The sequence below is a fragment of the Rattus rattus genome, chromosome 7 (genome assembly GCF_011064425.1).
Source record: "Rattus rattus isolate New Zealand chromosome 7, Rrattus_CSIRO_v1, whole genome shotgun sequence".
Classification (NCBI taxonomy): Eukaryota; Metazoa; Chordata; class Mammalia; order Rodentia; family Muridae; genus Rattus; species Rattus rattus.
The window spans coordinates 405,686-426,285 of record NC_046160.1 but is presented as its reverse complement, the minus strand read 5'-3'; the positions used below and the strand labels follow the sequence as shown (position 1 = coordinate 426,285).

General features: G+C 41.6%; 3 pseudogenes; 1 reads left to right on the top strand and 2 right to left on the bottom strand.

Annotated features, from left to right (window-relative positions):
- Positions 1-6,728: 6,728 nt before the first annotated feature.
- On the bottom strand, positions 6,729-7,506 carry LOC116905644 (annotated as a pseudogene).
- A 1,337-nt stretch (positions 7,507-8,843) lies between these two features.
- Positions 8,844-10,961, bottom strand: LOC116905581 (annotated as a pseudogene).
- Positions 10,962-17,770: 6,809 nt separating this feature from the next.
- On the top strand, positions 17,771-20,215 carry LOC116905580 (annotated as a pseudogene).
- The last annotated feature ends 385 nt before the right edge of the window (positions 20,216-20,600 follow it).

The window sequence follows — 20,600 nt, the reverse complement described above, 5'->3', positions numbered from 1 at the left end:
TGTCCTTTTGATTTTGATTCATTTCATTCCTGTATTTGTCATCCATTCCCTTCATTTTTCCAGCAGATTACCTAACTGCTTTCTAAATAACCTTTCTCATTTCCCAATATTTTTGTCCAGTGATGGGTTCCCAGGCTGATTCTATTATGTGACTTTTGTGCATAGTGCTAGAGTGGACATACCTCATATTCAGGCATCTCTACTGACATCAATCCTTCAGGTGAATGTCCAAATGTGGGATCGCAACAAAGTATGGCAGCTCTATTTCAGTTCTTTGAGCAATCTCTGAACCAAGGTTTTTCTCAGAAGCTCTACTAGTTTACAGGCTTAGTAGTAGTGCAGAGTGCTCCTTTCCCCACAAACCTGTCACTGTTATTTTTTGTTCCCTCAACTGTGCCCATTCAGATTGGAATGATATTGCCTCCTGATGTGGTTTGTAAGTTTTCATTCCTTTTATGCCTGATCATATTGAATATTTTAATTAATTATTCAACATGTATACTCATTTGAGAGTCATCTGCTCAACTCATTAGCCGTGAAGTCCTGGAGTACTAGAATATTGCCCAGAAACCCCTTGTCCATACCTACATCTTGGTGTGTACTTCCCTAGAAATTTCCACCTATTATGCTAAGATCCTGGGTGCATATTGAAATGAATTGAGTCCAGTCTTGGAATCTGACTTAATTTTAAACGTATAAGGATCCACAATATCCTTCAACATTTGCTAAGGGGACCATTTCTTCAACATAATTTTTACTTTGTAGGTAGAACTCCCACGAATTTTCTCTGTCAAGACAACTTGTTCTTGAGAAAATGTTCATGTCTGCTTGGGTTAAGACATATACTTTGAAGAGGAGTTCTGACATGGCCATGTCTAAAGCTTTCCTGTAATACAGGCCAATTCAAAACATTTTCCAAAGTTTTGCTGAGTTTAAATGTGTAAAAATTAATCCACTAGACATCAGGCTTGATAAGTTTGAACCAGCCTTGATGGCTAAGTTGCCCTGACCTTACTTTTCTTCTTACCTCACCAGGATCACTTCCCTAATGAAAGTGGTGCTTGCAGAGACCCATGTGTACATTTTCTGTTTCTATCTTGTTTCCTTATATTCACTCATTGTTTCTAAGACTCTAGTACTATGTTGAATAAGGTAGAGGGAGAAGACAGCCTAGTATTGTTTCTCAATTTATACAGAATTCTTTGTCTCTCCCATTAATATAATGTTGGCTATGTTTCTTGAATAGAACATTTATTATGCCGAGGCATGTTTCTCCTCTTCGTAGTTTCTTCGGGACTTTAATCAGGAGGTGATGATGGATTTTTCCAATAACTTTTTCTGTAGTTATTGTGATGACATTGCAACATCTATCTTGGAGACTATTTTGGTGCTGAGATAGAATTTTTGGATTTACCTCTATTATATTATCCTTTCATAATTATAACACATTTTTATGGTTTGTGCAATTATTTTTTAATGTTTATTCATTTTTTGAGACAAGGTTCATCTATGTAGCACTGCCTGTTTTCGAACTCATTTTTTAGACTATGTTGGACTCAAACTCACAGAGATCTGCCTGCATCTGCCCTTCAGTTGCTGAGATTAGTCTTATTATGCTACCACACCGGGCTTTCAAATTTGTTTTTGAGTTTAGTTTTCCAGTGCTTGTTAAGCTTATATGACTATCAGGGATACTAGTATTACTGTTGTTGCTAGTTGTATTGATGGGGGTCTAACAACTTTTATTTGGGGGGGGTGCAACAATGACAGTGTGGAATCTCTTAGTGTTTCTTCCATGTCTGACTCATTGAAACATTTGCTGATCTTGAAAGATCTGTGGCAAAATAAGATGGTGTATCTATTTTGTCTTGGGCTTTTATTACTTGGAAGACATTAACATGACTTACTACACTTTTTGTATCTGATATTTGTGAATATTAAATGCTATAGGAAGGACGTGCACTGGTGAAGCACAAAGGGGCATTGTAAAGAACCTTCATAAACACCACCCTAAATTAATACTTGCCACCATGCCTCTCTTCAAGGAGCATTAGAAGATGCAAAAATAGACTCAAAGAAAGGTAGAAAGCTAGGGATATTGTGAACCTTCTTTTAATGAGTAATTGTTCGTAATCTTAAGAGTCCCATCCATAAGCATTTACAGAGCAGAAAGGGGATAGAAGTAATTGAAGCATGTCTGTACTTTAATTCTGTCCTCAATTAGGTTAGAGAAAGTGAAGTGGGAATGTGACGGAATAACAATCATTAAAGCCATGGTGAGGTTGCCACTCATATGCGAATTTATACTTCTGAGTGAATTTTGTCCTTTTAACAGAATACTGGCTGACACTTGCCTCAATATTTCCACCAACCAACTTTCCTCAGAACAGGGCCTTTGACCTGATTTCTCTGCAGAGTTGGATTTGAATTGGAGAACACGCATCTATGACCCTGTTGCCCCCTGGTGACAGTTGTTCTAATAACATGGAAGGTTGCTTCCTTAGCCTGAAAACAAAGTGAGGATCTTTGAGCTCAGGAGATATGAAAACCTTTGGACATTTAAATGCTACTGGAAGAGTGGCATGGTGGCCAATACTAATCTAGGTGGTCTTTGCAGAAGTTCCTTTGTGTTGACCCTTTGTGCACCACCAGTGTAAGCCCATCCTCCAGCATCAGCTTGCTTCAGCTGCATCATGGGACGACTCCCATCTAATACATCATTTTCCAGAAGTGCCAGCTAGCTCCTCAGTGGAGTGTTCAGAGTGGATGTTATCAACCTAGGATCATTTAATTAGGGCATTACTTATAACAGTAGCAAAATTCCAGTTAATGTACAACAACTCAAATAATTTTATTGGGAGTATCAACATTACTAGGAAGTGTCTTAAAGATTCACTCAATTAAGGAGGTTGTGAACTATTAGTGGTATAAAGGCTGATCTTTCCTGTTTCACTGTGAATCCACTTAGAGCAGGATAAGAATTTTTCCATCTCCCTAGCTCTACATATACATATACATATATACGTACACACACACACACACACACAACACACACACACACATATTATGGTTTACTTTACAAATCTGAAATTCTGGTGTCTAAACCTCTCCTGTTTTGTGTTGGCTTTGCTGCTTTTTATAAGTCTCACCTCTCGCTGTATTCATGGAGGCAAGATTCTTTTTCAGATTCCTAGAGATATAGTTGTTATGTGTCTAGTCTGCCATATTCAGAGCCTGGTTTATTCATTTTTGTATCAGTTCACAAAGCTAAATATTTTTTATTCATTTCTACTAATTAACTTTCAAAGCAAACTGTCTTAGGGTTTTACTGCTGTCAACATACGCAATGACCAAAGCACCTTTTATAGCAAAAAATTCAAGTAGGGGGTCAGGCTTACATTTTCAGAGGTTCAGTCCATTATCATCAAAGCAGGAGCATAGTAAAGTCCAGGCAGGCTGTTATAGGGAGAGCTGAACATTCTACATGTTGTTCCATATGCAAATGGGAGAAAACTGACCTCCACAGAGCTAGGATGAGGTTCTCAAGTTCCATGCTCACAATGACACACTTTCTCTAACAAGGTCACACCTCACTTTTTTTTCCTTTATTAATCATTTTGTTTACATTTCAAGTGTTAGCCCACTCTCCATTCTCTCCTCCATGAACTGCCTACACCAAAACCCTCCCCACAGCCACTAAGAATGTGCTCTCGCACCCACCCACTTCTAACTCACCCCTCTTTCATCCCACTTCTCTGTGGTGTCAAGACTCCACAGAACCAATCATCTTCCCTCCCAATGATGCCAGATGAGTAAGTCTTTTGCTTTATATGTAGGAGGAGCCATGCACAGACTCAAGAATTTTCTTTGGTTGGTGATTTACTCCCTGGGAGCTGTGAGCAGCTTCCTCATGGTCCTGCACTAACTTCCCCACAATAAACACATTTAATTGGGATCTAGGAGCTGAAGTAGACATATTCTCAAATCCCCCTCATGGCTTTATTCGCTTCCTCCTGTTGTTGTAAAACTTCCAATCTGTTCAGCTTGCATACCCTTCTCAGCAGCTACCTATACTGTCTTGGTAACAGTCAAGGAATTTCCTTGATATTTTGCTACTCTCTCTTTCCTCTGAAATATAGCCATGGCAGTTTTGAACTTCCCTAGGAAAAGTTTTCTTCTTTCTACCCATGAATGTGTTCAGTTTGATAGTTTCACTGCACCCTTGCTCACAATCACTAACCTTCCTGTTTAGCTGGACCTTCACCATTTTGTCTGATTTACAGTCATGCTCAATTTACTATAGTCTTTCCAATCACAGGACAAATATTTGTGCTGCTTTCCATTTGAAGGAATTGCAGAATTTTACCTAATGAAGCAGAAACAGAAATTCATGAGGACTCCTCATACCGGCAGTCCAGAAATATTTCTATTTCTTGAACATTCACTATTGAATAATAATAACCAAGTACGCATGTTCTTCTTCCTTTCTTCTTTCTTCCTTCCTTTGGCTAAACAATCAAATTTAAAAGACTGAAAAATATCTACTGAATATATACCAGTGTTAACTAGCTTAGTAGAGAGATCTTAGGCTTCACTTAACTCTCGAAGGCCTTAAGTAGACATTACGAATAGTGCCTCTGTGAAAATAGAGGTCAACTCTGACTGTCCCTTCTAAGGTCAAATCTATGTTATCTTGTGATGGGGAAGATTAAGGTAAGAAGTTGTCTTATGGGAAGATGAAGAATTATAAAATATATTATTCCTAAGGAGTTAGCAGGAAAATATGGTTGGTGTTGTAATGCTGTTATTTCCTCTACTCTTCCATCTAGACCTATGTACACAGGACGGTTTGATACACAACTGACAAAAGAACTGAGCCATTGGAAGAATTGATCGTTTTCACATTTCTCAAGGGTTGTTTGACTGAGTCGGAATTAAGCAATCTTATTCCTTTCTCTATTTTGTAGTCAGGGAATAGAACAGGAACCAAAAAAAGGGAGAGGTATATGTTCACTTGAAATTTTTCTTCAATAATTCAATGGGCATACCTAATAGTTAATAAGATCTTAACTCAGGAAATATTCAATCAAAGATTACTCTTTGTGGGCTGCAGAGATATCTTAGTGGGTAAAGTACTTGTCAGGCACTTGTCAGAAGGACCTTAGTTCAATGTGCAGAACCCATGTCAAAAGCCAGGTATATACACACATGGCAAGTATCAGAGGAGAGATAAAGACATTTTGGCGGCCAAGTCTGCTTATTGACTTTCAAACCAATAAAAACTTCATCTCAAAAAGATTGTGGACAGTAGCTACTATGAAAAAATACCAAAGGTTGACAGAGCCTCCATTTTTACACAAACACATAAATACACAAACACACCCACAGAAACAGACACACATAGAAAACACACACAACCCCAGTCATCATATTCTTTAGTAATTCTGTCCATGAGCAGAGAGGTCATAGGTATAGAAGAAAGTACAAGTCCCAGCAATTGCAAATGAATATCATGTAAATGCATATTTCAAGAAATACAGAGTGGACAATACTTTAAGATTCAATTAGATTATACTATCTATCCTTTATTTACAAAAGTACTGAACATTATAAAGACATTTCCAGCCTAGTATCAGACTTATGTCCATCAGAATCAGAAAAAAAAAATCACTGTTTCAATTTTTTTTCATGCAACTGTGTCCTAATGTCACACAGGACAACTGGCTTCATCCAGAAATGCCTTAAGCTACCATGGGCATCTGAATGTCATCCTGGGAAAACCATGAAAAAAACATAAGAAAATGTGCATGGCTCTTTGATGTCTCAGCTTTTCTGTAGCTTTCTTGTGGCTTGCATGAATATCACTCCTTGATTCTTGCCTCTAAATGGCCATGTTACCTTCTTGTCTTTGCTCTGTTGATGATCATTAACAACTTGAGTAAGTAAAAAAATGCCTAACATGTTAGTGAAGCATACCTTAGAATGTATCTCTGAGGGGTTAGGCAGAGAAAATTGTCACAAAACTCAATCTGAATGGTGGTGACACCATACCCTCTAGGCTAGATTCTTGCACTAAATCACAAAGAAGAAGCTAAGAGCTAGAATTTCCCTATTTCTGTTCCCTGCTCCATCCAAATGGAAAGTGTCATTCACATACTGCCAGCCAGTCTACTTCTACCAACTAGACCTCTCGTGACCACACGGAGCCTTTCTAGAATGAACTGTCTCCTATCAATCTTTGAGCCATTGAAACCATCCTTCCTTAAAATGCTTCTATGAAGAGTCTGTTAGAGAATGGGGAACATGACCACTGTCCTCTGCTTCTTCCTGCCTTTTTCCATCTCCTCCCACTAGGTTCCCTCACAGCCTTTCCAGTCCAATGTACCGCTAAGGAAACAAACTAAAGTTTCCACCTTAATTCTACTTTGACTTGTCTCTGGTAAGAGCCTTCTTGCTACATCAGCCCAGCTAGAGCAGTTACAGAGGAAAAAGAGAATAAAAGAGAGTAGATGGCCTAGGCAAGGGATAACTGAAGTTCTCCTTGTGACACAAGCTACTTTCCAGGATGTTGCCATTAATCCAGTTTCTGTGTCAATATGGCCCCCAAAACCTAATCTCCTATCATTGGAGCACATTTACTGACACAATTTTATTGCAGTTAAAATTTTTTTGCCAAGCTGTTACTGTTTATTAACTGACCAGATTATAAAAATATCACAGGCAATACCTTAGTTCATCCGTCTAATAAGCCTGTTTATCTGGTCTTCCCTGTTGCCAACATCTCCACCTTCAACAAAGTGAGTTGTCTTTTTCTTCATTCCACCTCGTGGAGAAGATAGTTTGAAGGGCCATAGGAAGTTATTTGCTTCCTTGAAGCGTTTCCCAACTGTATAGATCTTATGAGTTAGATCCTCCATGTAGATGATGCCAAATTTACCAAGAGATCGAGCAATCAAGGAGTTATCTGTCAAGGCAATGCACGTTTTATTGATTTTACCAGAGCCTCACTTGTAGATGAGCTCATTTACTGACTTCAGGTTGGGGTACCCCCATGCAATGCATGGTTCCACAGTCCTCAGCATGTTAATTGAAGCCTTGTTGAGCTTAACAAAGGTGCCATTGAAGATCTACCGAGGACGAAGCAGCTGCAACACCTTGCGCACCTTTGGGCTTACTCCATTGATACCTCGGGTTGTGATGACAAAGGCCAATTCTGGTTCTATGGGCACATAGAAATTCCCAGCTTTCCTTGCCATCCTAGCCATGTGAATCTCAGTACATCTGTCTGTACTCCTTGTGATAGTGCTTTGCCTTCTCCTAGATGAGCTTCCTCCTTGCCTTTTGCAATGTCTTCAGGGCAAACTTCTTCCTCAGGTGCTTCACCTTCAACTCTGCAAAATTCCTACCATTTTTCTTAAGAGTTTCTGGCAAAGAAGGAACCTTTTTCTTCTTAAGGGTTCCTGGTGCAGCGGCAACCTTCTTTTTCTTCTCTGGTACAGCCTTCATGGTTCCAGCTGGAAAAAGAGAGCTGCAGTTAAATTTCTAATACATGCCTTTTGAAAACAGATCCAAAGGGGCGGTGTTGTAGCTCCATTCATGACCTCTTCTCTCCCAATCAGCACCCATACTCAAATGACCTGTGAACATCTTGTTTCCTAAAGACAGGTGTGGCTGTCTCTTTTACTTTTCTCCGTGGGTGGTTTAGAATGACCTTACCACACCAGCCCATCAATTACTGGCTTTCTAGCTTTAATGATTTAGGACAATTTATGTTTGTTGATAATGGAAATCTCCCACTGTAGTAAGCAATTTGTTCATGTTCTCAAACAGAGGAAGAAAAGAGAGAAAAAGTCTGCCTGCCAGGCATAGTCAAGGCAGGTCAAGGCCTATTGGCAGATTTCTCAGTCTGCTGAGGTATGGAACAATAAGAGGAGATGTATTTGAGGCTTAAATTTCTATGGGCCTTGGTGGAAAAAACAGAGAGGTTTGGGGAATGGGAACAAATGAATTGTATATTTTAAAAATTTGTTTCTGTTAGCTTGTGGTCATGTTTCCCACAGTACTATAGTAAAATAGGGCTTTGAGGAAACACCTGCTGCTATTCAGCAGCAGTCACCCATAACTGAGTCTTGCCTCTTCTTTTTGCCTTTCATATAATCAGCCTCATCTGCCCCTCAGAGGATGTTTCCACTTCCTACCGGCCAGTCCACAACATCCCAACAACAATGTAGGCCATGCAGTTTCAGGAAACTGGAATTTCTGAAAAGCCCATGGTATCTGGAAAGCAATATATCCCATTGTATGTCCTGGAGCTCAGAGTAAGATGCAAAAACAGGAAAACTGACTGATCTCCCATTTCGTATTTTCAAAAAGAACAAATAATAGAAAAACTTAGTTTCTTCCTCCTCCCCATTACAGAATCTGATTTAAGAGAGCACAGTGTGCTCTCCTGGATCCATGGATACTAAACTGAAGGATCTGGAGATGCCAACCACTCAGATGAATTCAATGTCTGCTCAACTCAGTCCATTGATTCACTTTGTCCCACTTACTTATTCCTGGCAATGAAGTTGTTAAACAAATTGCTTACACTTGTGGCATGGATAAGGAGATTCTGAAATGAATTCTAATAACTTATGAAAGGATTCAGGAAAGGAATCATGACTGTATGGTACTAAAAATTACATATGGAGGAGGAAAGCCCTACATCACCTGGTTACTGGATCCCCCTGAGATTTTGCTTCTTATGTTTTTATTTAAATATTTTAATATTCTGTAATGTTTGCATTTTTAAGTATAAATTGTATTTACTAATGGATGAAACCTGTGACAGTTGCCTGGCTTCAAGCTGAAATATCTGGCAGGTGTCTCTGTTCATCCTGTCCACATGACCCTGAGTCCACAGAAGGCAAATAAGAGGCTATAGGTGATGGGGGCACTGCCGGATCCAAGGCCCTGCTAGCCATTTTGCTGACTGATTGTGGCTTGAGTTCAATGTTCACACCTTCCTCACCTATTAAGTATTTTACTTTAGCTTTTGCTCACTCATCTGCCACAAAATAGCAAACTGAATACCTTGTAGTGTACGCTGTCTGTACTTGATGGGGGTTATGCCTAGAAAAACAGCAGTCCATCAAATTTGGGTTTAATGACAGCAAACTAGGCTTTGCCTTCTGGAAAAATTTGAAGGATACCTCCACTTACCTTGGCATCCCAGTTTTTATTTAGATAATACATACAGTTCATGCATCTTCCATCTCCATTTGGGTTATTGACGTGATGGATATAGCCTGTTTCATTGCCTAGCTGACAAGCAACCATGGCTTGGTACTGCCCCACTCTGAACTGCACTGGCTGAACATAATAGATGGCCAACTCCAAATATCCTCCCATTTCATGTCAATGAAGAAAAGAAAAGCAGACTCAAGGCAAACTTAGCCCTCTGGGAAAGGAAAGCATGTTCTACTCAGGTCCTCAAGTCTCAGCTCAGGAGACCAGCCAGCATGATACAACAAGAAGATAATATCCACAGAGGCATGGAGTACCCTTGTGTTCTGGTTATATACATGTGATCTTAATGCTGGACAGAGTCTCAACAGAATCCCTTGGTCACCTGACCAATAGCACGGTGTGTCATGTCTGAAGGCAGATCTTCACCTGCTGCTAGTCAGTACCACATCTAGATATCCCGTCAGCACAGGAAATTTGTTTTAGTTCCTCAGGATGAACCAGAGTGCTCACCAGAAGGCCAAGGGAGTATGACAAGAATTGGGGGCCAATACATATACAGCCACCCTATTAGACAAAATGGATGGAGCAAAGAAGTGCAGGCCGACAGGAACTGCATGTAGATCTCTCCTGAGAGACACAGCAAGAATACAGCAAATACAGAGGCGAATGCCAGCAGCAAACCACTGAACTGAGAATAGGACCCCCCGTTGAAAGAATCAGAGAAAGAACTGGAAGAGCTTGAAGGGGTCGAGACCCCATATGAACAACAATGCCAAGCAACTAGAGCTTCCAGGGACTAAGCCACTACCTAAAGACTGACCCTGGACTCTGACCTCATAGGTAGCATTGAATATCCTAGTAAGATCATCAGTGTAAGGGGAAGCCCTGGGTCCTGCTAAGACTGAACGTGATTGTTGGGGGGAGGGTGGCAATGGGGGGAGGATAGGGAGGGGAACACCCATAAAGAAGGGGAGGGGGAGGGATTAGGGGGATGTTGGCCCGGAAACAGGGAAAGGGAATAACACTCGAAATGTAAATAAGAAATACTCAAGTTAAAAAATAAAATAAAATAAAAAGAATTGGGGGCCAAAGTTTCTTCCTGTAGTTGCCCACCTCCCCGCTGCTGTGGGGGATCAGTCGTCCATGTTGCTCATGAGCAGGGCAATGGATGGTCTCCTTGCCATCAATCCAGGTGATTTTGTTCCTCCTAGATGTCCTTGGAAGAGTCACACTTCTGGCTGTCCAGCTGCCTGTATGTGAACTTGCCAAAGCCATGCACCTCTTTGATGATCTGCTGCCTGGTCTTTCTTCCCAGCAAGTCGTCTATTATGCAGATGCTGTACTTGTTTTTGCAGGGCACAATGCACTTCCGGTGCCAGTTTCATCGCAGACAGAGGCTTGCTATGCCCATTGGGCCACAGCTCTCCACCAGGACTCAGCACCTCCCAGCGGCCACCGACCGCTGAACACAGGCTGGCGCCCTCACACCCAGAGACCTGCTAGGTGGAGGATCCTAGCAGCTGGGTTGTGGCTGGCCTGGACAGTCCCTGAACCAAGTATTGACCAGACCGCAGCTCCGGGTGCCTCACCCTGCAGGGTCTCAACGTGGGGCAGTGCACACCCTGCTGCACTCTGGGGTACTCTCTGCCCTGGCACACCAGCTTATGCTTCTTCCAGTCCTGACACTGCTGCTCCTTGCAGCATTGCCAGCAGCACAGTAGGTTCTCCATCCTGCTCCCCCAACCCCCACCCCTGCACAACTCTTGCACCTGCCAGTGTCACTCTCCGGCACTCAGCATGTTGTGCCTTTCACTGACACAGGATTTGGCCTTTCCTGCCTTGCCTGGAGCTGCCAAGCACTGCAAGGTGCCTGAGAGAGTGAGTACTGCAGCGAGCAGGGGCCCATTGGGTTGTATCTTGGTCAGCAGGCAGGGCAAGAGCCCTAATGTGAGAAATGCAATGAAAAATGAAATGTAATATTTAAGAAACACCCTGTATAAGGGACTGCTGGGTATTAGCCCTATAAGAATGTGCCATGAGGGACTAGTGTGTATGCTCCAAAGAGGATTGGCCAAACATAGCTTAAAAACCCAGGTCTGTCTACCACAACGCACTCTCTCCCGGAATCACACTCATTTTCACAGAGTCATTGAGTCCACCAACCCAGATGCCCATCATCGATTGAGAGAAATCCACTCAGTGGATCGAGTTCCAGCAAGCAAAAGGACAAATAGATTGTGGAACTTACCTGAGAGGCAGACAGTGCTATGGGCCAGACAGTAGGTTAGTCAGGAATGGGTCTTGTGTGACTGAGATTCTATTTCCTCATATGCTGGGCAAATAAAGAACTACATTCTATTACTTATTTCCAAGTCTGAGGCTTCCTTCTTGCCCCTGTTTGCCACAGTTCACATAGTTGGCAGGATCCATCTTGAAAGATGCTAGGACCTAAACTAGAAAACGAAACTGGAACCTGGTTAGCCATACTGCTAACTGTGGACTATTATATTCTGGGCGGTAGAATTTGGATATTCTCCTAGTAACTTCTGAGACCTCTCACTCATTGGGTACTCTCTTGAGTCTCTTGAGTTTCAAATTACTCAAGTTGAAGGGACTGCAAGAAGACAACCCTGACCTAAGTCTGGGAAAGAGCAGGTCACTGGCACACCAATAGACCGAGTTTCTGGAACCTCTAAGGTCGAGACCTAGAGAAGTGGAGGGCTGGAGCCCACCACCCATGGCTGAATGACAACAGGAAGTCAAACTGGACCTAGATCTGGGGAGGAGCAGTTCAGAAGGCCAACTGTAGAAGTCACCCTTACCCGATGAGAGAGTGGTTACTGAAAAGACTAGTGAGACGGGAGGATAAATTATTCAACAACGTATTACAAAGTCCACCAAAAAGGCATTTTATTTAGTATTTGAAAAAGAAGTCAGAAAGGCTCTTTACAACACTGCTAGTAAATTGGTCTAATGAGTAGAGTTAAAAGGCTCATCAAGGGTTTAAAGAAGGCAAAAACAAAGAATTGAGAGACCTCTGACTCGGTGGAAAGGGCTTGGCAGGATACTAACTGCATAGTTAAAAATAAAACTAAGTGGAAGAAGGGTAAAATTCACATCCCACTAACATCTCCACAATATGTGGAATGTATAATGGAGAGAGCAGCACAAAAGGAAGTACTGAGTAAGTTTATGAAGACTATAGTTGATTCAGACAAAGACAGACTTATGGGCAAAAGGCTAGCTATGAATATTACCAAGAAATGGAAGAGCTCTAACCCTTTCAAAAATGCCCTGAAATTGAATGAAAGAGGACTGGTCCCCTCATTATCTGTAACAACCTCCCAATTCCACAAACCAATATGGGGAGCCTGGCAGGCCAATCCAATATTTGAAGTCAGAGAATACAGCCTACAGGAATTAAATGAGCTAAGGAAAGATTATGCCCGAAATGTCATGAAGGATGCAGCCTGTACAGTAAAACTGTGTGAGAAGGGAAAAGATGCCATATTATTATCAGATAAGGAAATGTGCAAAATTAGGAACATGGTGGAAAATCCCACTGTGTTTGAAACTCTAGAACACATATTGGAAAGCTCTGAGGAGATACACACCCACTGCTTAATTGGACAACTGCAGGTTTGAGACATGCGTCCCCCTCTTTAGCTTTAACTCAATTTGAGGCATCAGTTGAAAGGCATCAGTTCTCTGCAGGAAGCAATTCAATTAGCAAGAAAACAAGGGAGTACTTTATTATATCTATAACCAGGTTCCTACCCCACAAGCAGCACCAATGTTGCCCCAATTTAGGAAAATCCTGGTAAAAGGAGCTCCATAACATATCAGGATGACTCTAGCTGGACCACTGTAAGGAAGTCAGACCCTGGCACACACCATAGACCTCTTAAAAGCATGCAGAGTGTTAGAATGAGAGAAGGTAGTACCTCTACCCATTAAGGATAGAAAGGTGGATGGAATAAGAAGACTTAAAAATATTAGATCATTTGAAAAAACAAATACCCACCTCCCTCTTAGACCAGGACCAAGCAGATCATTTAATACCACCAGATGCCTCTTTGGACAAGCTCCTAGAAGACCGTTTTTAGGGCAGAGGGGGCCCAATGGCCAAGGACCCACAAACCTAAGATACAACAACCAAGGACCAAACGCAGGTGCAAGGCCATGGAACAGGTGCCAATTCAGGAACAGTCTGAGAGGCCATCTTACATCCAAACCCTTCAGATCCCATGGTTGCAACATCTGAAACCCAGAATAGCACTACTAGTTGTGCTTCTCATGGCGCCACTAAGATGGTAAAATGGCTATTGGATACTGGTAGTGAAATAAATGTATATACCCAAGAAAAAGGACAAATTTTAAACATAGGAAAAGTGATAGGCCATATAAAACTAGAAGGAATTGGAGGAAAAATTAAAACCCCCATAACCAAATTAACATTGTAAGTTTATGACAAAAATTATGAATTGGACTTCACTTTATGTAGTGCCTAGAGAATATATTAGGACTGCAGACCATACACAATTTATTTTCATGATTTTTAAATCAAAAAGATATATCAAGGGTACTATTAGCCACAGTTAAAATCCCATAGAGAGAATTTCCCAAAATACCACCCTCCTTCACAAAATAATACTCCATAAAGGGGGGATGGAGGAAGTAAAAGAGACCATAGAAACTTTACTGAAAGAAAACATCATAGAACCAGCACAGAGCTTCAACTATAATAGTTCCATTTGAACAGTTAAGAAAACAAATGGCCAATGGAGATTCACAGTAGACTACAAAAACATAAATAAACTTACGGAACAAATGCCAGGATAATTGCCAGATGTAGAAGACATACTCCTAAGAAGAAGACAAGTGGCACCTAAATGGCTAGCCACTAGAGATTTAACAGACATGTTCTTTGGAATTCCTTTACACCCAAATTATAGGGAAATAACTACACTGACATGGAAAGGTAAACAATACCAATTTACCAGGGTCCCACAAGGATATAAAACAGTCCAATCATAGTACATAATGCGTTAAGATGGACATTAATCTCGTTTCAGAGACCACAGGAAGTCACCATCTTTTCATATAAGATGATGTATAACTAATAAATATCAAATGAGAAACAGATACTACAGAAAACAGTAGATGATTTAATAGCACACTTAAGAAATGAAGGATGGACCATCAATAAGGATAAGATAAAGGAACCAGCAGAGGAAGTAAATTTCCTTGGGGTACACTGTTCCACTAAAGGACCATCCTACCACCTCAAGTAATTAATAAAATAATAAAAACTTACCAAGAGCACAAAATAAAACAAAAACACAACATCTCATAGGCCTATTTGGATATTAGGGAAAACACATACCTTATTTACAGTTGTTGCTCAAGTCACTATATAACATAGTGAAAAAGGCATCTGACTTCACCTAGGGACCACCCCAGGAAGAGGCAGTAAAGACTATATTAGAATATATAGAGCAGTATCATAATTTAATCTATATTAATATACATGATAAGTAATAATAGATAGACTATTTATGGAAGAATATTGGAAATTGGAATATTTTGTTAAGCAGCCTCAAATTAAATCTATTGGATTTTATTGCAAATGCTTCCGTTGGTGAGACAACAAGTATTCAATGTTTGAAAAAACAATATGGACTTTGTATGAAGCATTCCAGATCTACCACAGTATCCTAAGATGGAACCTGGTGGTATTCCGATCAACCAAACATGGGAGCAGTTCCAGAAAGGACTGAAGGAGATGAAGAGGTTCGCAACACAATAAGAGCAACAATACCAACCATCCAGAGCTCTCAGAGAATAAACCACCATCCAAAGAGTACACATGGCAGACCCATGACTCAGGTGCATATGTAGCAGAGGATGGCCTTGTTCAGCACCAATAAGAGGTGAAGTCTTTGATCCTATCAAGGCTGGACAACAGAGTCTAGGAGAATGTAGGGCAGGGAACTGGGAAGGGGTGGCTGGTTGGCTGGGGAACACCCTCATAAAAGAATGGGGAGGGAATATGGGATAGGGGTTTTATGAACGGGAGACCAGGAAAGGGGATAACATTTGAAATATAAATAAATAAAAACAAAAATAATAAAATATATTTTATTGAAAATTTATTTAATTCCCAGACAACCTAAAGGGCAATTTACAATCCTCTGTCATTTCAGTTGCATGAGTAATCCAGCTACCTCTGCTGTCCTCTTGCAGTAATGCATGCAAACAAACATCAAGAGTTGGGACAAAGTGGGTGGGATGGCTGGGGAGACCCTCATGGAGGCAGGGTTAGAGGGATAAGATAGGGGACTTACTGAGGTGAAATGGGGGAGGGGGATAATATTTAAAATATAGTTAAAGAAAATATGCAATAATGATAAAAAAGAAATAATTCAAAAAACCTAAACAAAATCTCCCCCTATGTCCCCTAAAAAAGAAGCTGTCAAATATATTGACGAGGTCTCAGCATTAAATTGGCATTATCAAGAACAAAAACAAATGACCACCACTAATAATAATAAAAAACTATTTGTCTCTCCAAGGATGTTGGAATTCATTATCTTTGTTCTCTAGTTGTAGCTGATGATATATTTCAAGAAAATCAAAGGCACACCACTCTTTCATTTATATAAATGTAAATGATTACATTTATATAAAAAGAGGATCGGAATGACTTGAGGGACTCAAGGAAAAAAGACAAGTTTGGGGGATGACATTTGCAATCTAAACAAATAAATGGATTTATATATATAACTTCACATTCTATGTTTAAGATGGAATCAGGAAAATTATTTTCGCCATGAGTATACCCTGGCGTTGTAGACTACCATGATGTGAAGAAATATGGGCTTAAGAGACATCTCAAATGGCTAAGATCAAAAACTCAGGTGACAGCAAATGCTGGCGAGGATGCGGAGAAAGAGGAACACTCCTCCATTGTTTGTGGGATTGCAGACTGGTACAACCATTCTGGAAATCAGTCTGGAGGTTCCTCAGAAAATTGGACATTGAACTACCTGAGGATCCAGCTATACCTCTCTTGGGCATATACCCACAAGATGCCCCAACATATAAAAAAGACACGTGCTCCACTATGTTCATCGCAGCCTTATTTATAATAGCCAGAAGCTGGAAAGAACCCAGATGCCCTTCAACAGAGGAATGGATACAGAAAATGTGGTACATCTACACAATGGAATATTACTCAGCTATCAAAAACAATGGCTTTATGAAATTCGAGGCAAATGGTTGGAACTGGAAAATATCATCCTGAGTGAGGTAACCCAATCACAGAAAACACACATGGTATGCACTCATTGATAAGTGGCTATTAGCCCAAATGCTTGAATTACCCCTAGATGCCTAGAACAAATGAAACTCAAGACGGATGATCAAAATCTAATGCTTCACTCCTTCTTTAAAAGGGGGAACAAGAATACCCTTGGCAGGGAATAGGAGGCAAAGTTTAGAGCAGAGGCTGAAGGAACACCCATTCAGAACCTGCCCCACATGTGGCCCATACATACACAGCCATCCAATTAGACAAGATGGATGAAGCAAAGAAGTGCAGGCCGACAGGAGCCGGATGTAGATCGCCCCTGAGAGACACAGCCAGAATACAGCAAATACAGAGGCGAATGCCAGCAGCAAACCACTGAACTGAGAATAGGGACCCCATTGAAGGAATCAGAGAAAGAACTGGGAGAGCTTGAAGGGGCTCGAGACCCCATATGTACAACAATGCCAACCAACCAGAGCTTCCAGGGACTAAGCCACTACCTAAAGACTATACATGGACTGACCCTGGATTCTGACCTCATAGGTAGCAATGAATATCCTAGAAGAGCACCAGTGGAAGGGGAAGCCCTGGGTCCTGCTAAGACTGAACCCCCAGTGAACTAGATTGTTGGGGGGAGGGCGGCAATGGGGGAGGATGGGGAGGGGAACACCCATAAAGAAGGGGAGGAAGGAATTAGGGGATGTTTGCCCGGAAACCGGAAAGGAATAGCACCAAATGTATATAAGAAATACCTGCATAAAAAAAAAGAGAGAGATATCTCAAGATAGTCAACAAAGAACTTGCATTGTGACTATCTGTTGTTTAAGTCCTTTCTGGGTTAAAAAGAAAGAATTTCCTGGAGTTCTTCTCTCTCATTTTGCATATTGTGGAGAACAATTTTCAGTCTCTCTAAACACTTGATTTTTTCCTCCTCATCAGGGGTCATGGAGGGATGGGATGTTGCCTTTTGAGCAAACTCTGTTGGTAGATAAATGCAAGTAAACTGGCATATATGAGAACATAGTTACAGGAAAAACTATGCTTAGTCTAAAACAGAAGTCTGAGGACAAACAGTTCTAGAGACACAGTGAATCCCTGACAGATCAAGAAAGATATCTTTAAGCTGAATTCAGCTATGTCCCTGTTCCCCACCATCATAGACAGATGATGACATATGCCACCATAGACATATACCACACTTTCTAATGCCAGTACCCTGGCGCTGAAATGCAAAAGCTGGCCCAAACAAGAAGAAATGGAGGACATTCTCAGCTAATATCTGATGAAAGGCAGGTAAGTCCTTGAGTCCAGGCTGCTTAATATCTTGAATCCCTAATTATGTGTGTTCGAGTACAACATAACTGAGACCTTGATATATGGCCAGGAAAGTATCCCTCCTGGCATCAATTACCCATGTAACCTACAGGACATTGCTGAGAATGAAGTACTTCAGCAGCCTATCCTGAGAAGGATTTTGTTATTCTTACAGAGAATCATCCTGGTATTCTTTGGCATTCCCCATGACATGAAAGAGCTCCAAGGAAAGCCACTTGACATGTATCAATTCTTGGCTCTCTGTCAACATATTGATCAGAAATTGTTGAGTCTGGGTCAGCCATTTAGGAAAATTGAGGCTCCAAATCATAAGACCTATTCCTGGAAGGACCAGCTCAAGCCAACCTCCCTCAGGAAGCTCCCCTATCCCTGCCTAGTACTCATTGGGCCTTCCCTAGAACTCTTTACTTTGTGTTGTTCTCCAATGTGATAGAAGGCTGGCCTCATTCTGCCTTGGTCTGGTCTCTGCATATATACAATTCTCCCTCTGAAATAGAATGAGTAGCCTAGAGAACATGCCTGCTTCTGAGCCCATTAGGCTCTGAAGTGATAGTGCAGAGGCAGTTGATGTCACTACAACACTGGTGATATCACAGAATATTCTAGGGTTCTCCTGAATACAAGAGAATGTCCAGGAAAGAAGCTACTGATGATGTCACTGGGAAATGCCATAGCCTACTTGCTAAGTACCTCTACCCAAACTGACCAGTTTCTGGAATGATTTTTCCAGAGACTCACTTTCGAGCCAGGGAATACCCATTTGCACACTCGTCTTCCAGAGCTACAGAGTTCTCACTATTTCATTACAATTCAGTTGCTGAGGATAGGGAGAGTTGGTTGAGACCTTGATATGGGTATAAAATATTTGTTAACACCCAAAGATCTAAAGACCTTGAATGAGGGAGATTCTTCTCCTTGAAATATATAAACCAGGGTCCATTCATGTGACATACAGTCCAATTACCACAGTTTTTGCTGTTTCCCAGAGGCCAATATCTTTTTCCTACACCTTTAAAAGTATGTAAGTTGGAGTATATTGTTCCATTGAGTATGCCTTGAGAGGGGACATGGTTTCAATATATTCACCCATGTATTTTCCTGAAATCTCTGTCTTACATTCTCATTTTGTGCAATGAAAACTCCATTGCCCTGGCAACATAGGTCCTCACGTATAGGGAAAACATCAAATTGTAAACTTTTTGTCCATTCTTAAAAGTTAAAGTCCTCAAAAGAACCGAGCCTCAAGCAAGAGCCATGGGAGGGGGGGCAGAGTGTGGAGTTGCTGCTGGTCAAGGCAGGACAGGAAGAAGCAGAGAAGCTGCAATGAATTCTGGTACACAAGGAGCTAGAGCTGGAGTTTGAACTGGGCAACCTGATGGCTTTGGAGAGCAACCCCCTGATGGTGCTGTACCAGGCCAGGCCCTCTAGAAGGGCTGAGCTGTGGTCCCTGGCACAGGAAAACAGGCAGCTTCTCATGAACCAGCCATGGCAACTGTAGACCCAGACTGAGCCCATGGAGGAGGCAGTGGTAGTGTGCTTTGCAAGAGCCCGCCACAAGTCTGCCCTGAAAGAAACCTCTGCACCAGCCACTGCCACTCACCTGCTTTCAGCAGTTCGAGTGCCTTAAGGTTATCCATCCCAAGAAGAGGAACAACATCCTTTGGGAAGAGGCGAGTAGCCAGTGACGATGCTGTTCTGGCTACAAGCTTGCCCAGGATGACACTTAGGAGTGGCTGATTGAGGTGCCTAGGAGCGCTGATCCCATGGAATACCAGTTCACCAAGAGGACTCAGGCCAAGAAAGAATGTGTGGACAAGAACTAGCTGAACCATCTGCAGAACCCAACTCGGACGGCTTCAACCAAGGAACACCAGAGGCCGCACCATGCAAGTGGTGGAGGTCTCCACAGCTTTGGTGGGATGCTTCCAGGAGCATCTCCCCAAAGAGAAAGCCCCCCAGGTCTCTGGCAAGAAGAAGTTTCAGACCCTCTTTTGGGACTTCGCAACCAAGAAAAAGAACCAATTTGAGCTACTTCGAGTCATGAACAACAAGAATCCTCCTCTGGAGGTGACCAAGGCCACCAATAAGCAGATGAGGGAAGAAGACCAAGAGGAGTTTGCCAAGAGGAGGATAATGAGGCAGATAGGCAAGAGAAAAATAGTCCAGCAAGGACTATCAAGCAGAAGAAAGGGTGGCCTGCCAGGTCAAGGAGGGAAAACAAAAGGAGGCTTATGGGGCAAGAAGCATTCCAGGCTGCAGGCTTTTGGTGGCAAGAAGAAAGGAGTTCTAAACCAAGGAGTGAAGAGGAGAAAGAAGTGTTTTCCCCTCTGGACCTGATCTGGAAAGCTAGAAATGTAAGTACTGTAGGCTGGTTCAGGAGATGGCCGCTGTCCTCAATGAGCTTGACATTGAAAGGACAGGTTTGCCTCCTCTCAAGTCAGTGCTGTACTATGAATTAATGGAGATGCTGACAGGAAGTTGATGTATTTTGAGAATATGAGAATTATAGAACTAATATGGTCAGAACCAAAAATAAGTTAAGGCCTGCCTTTTTATCTTGACTTTGGAAGCTGGGTAAAGGTTGATCAAATTTCTAGGGTATAGTAGATTGGTTTCAACATTTCACTTTATTTTTATAATAAAGCTTGTATATTTATCAAAGCAGGGAGAATGGGGGGGGAATTACAAGTATGTAAAGGTATACGGGTACCTGGCGTTGCTT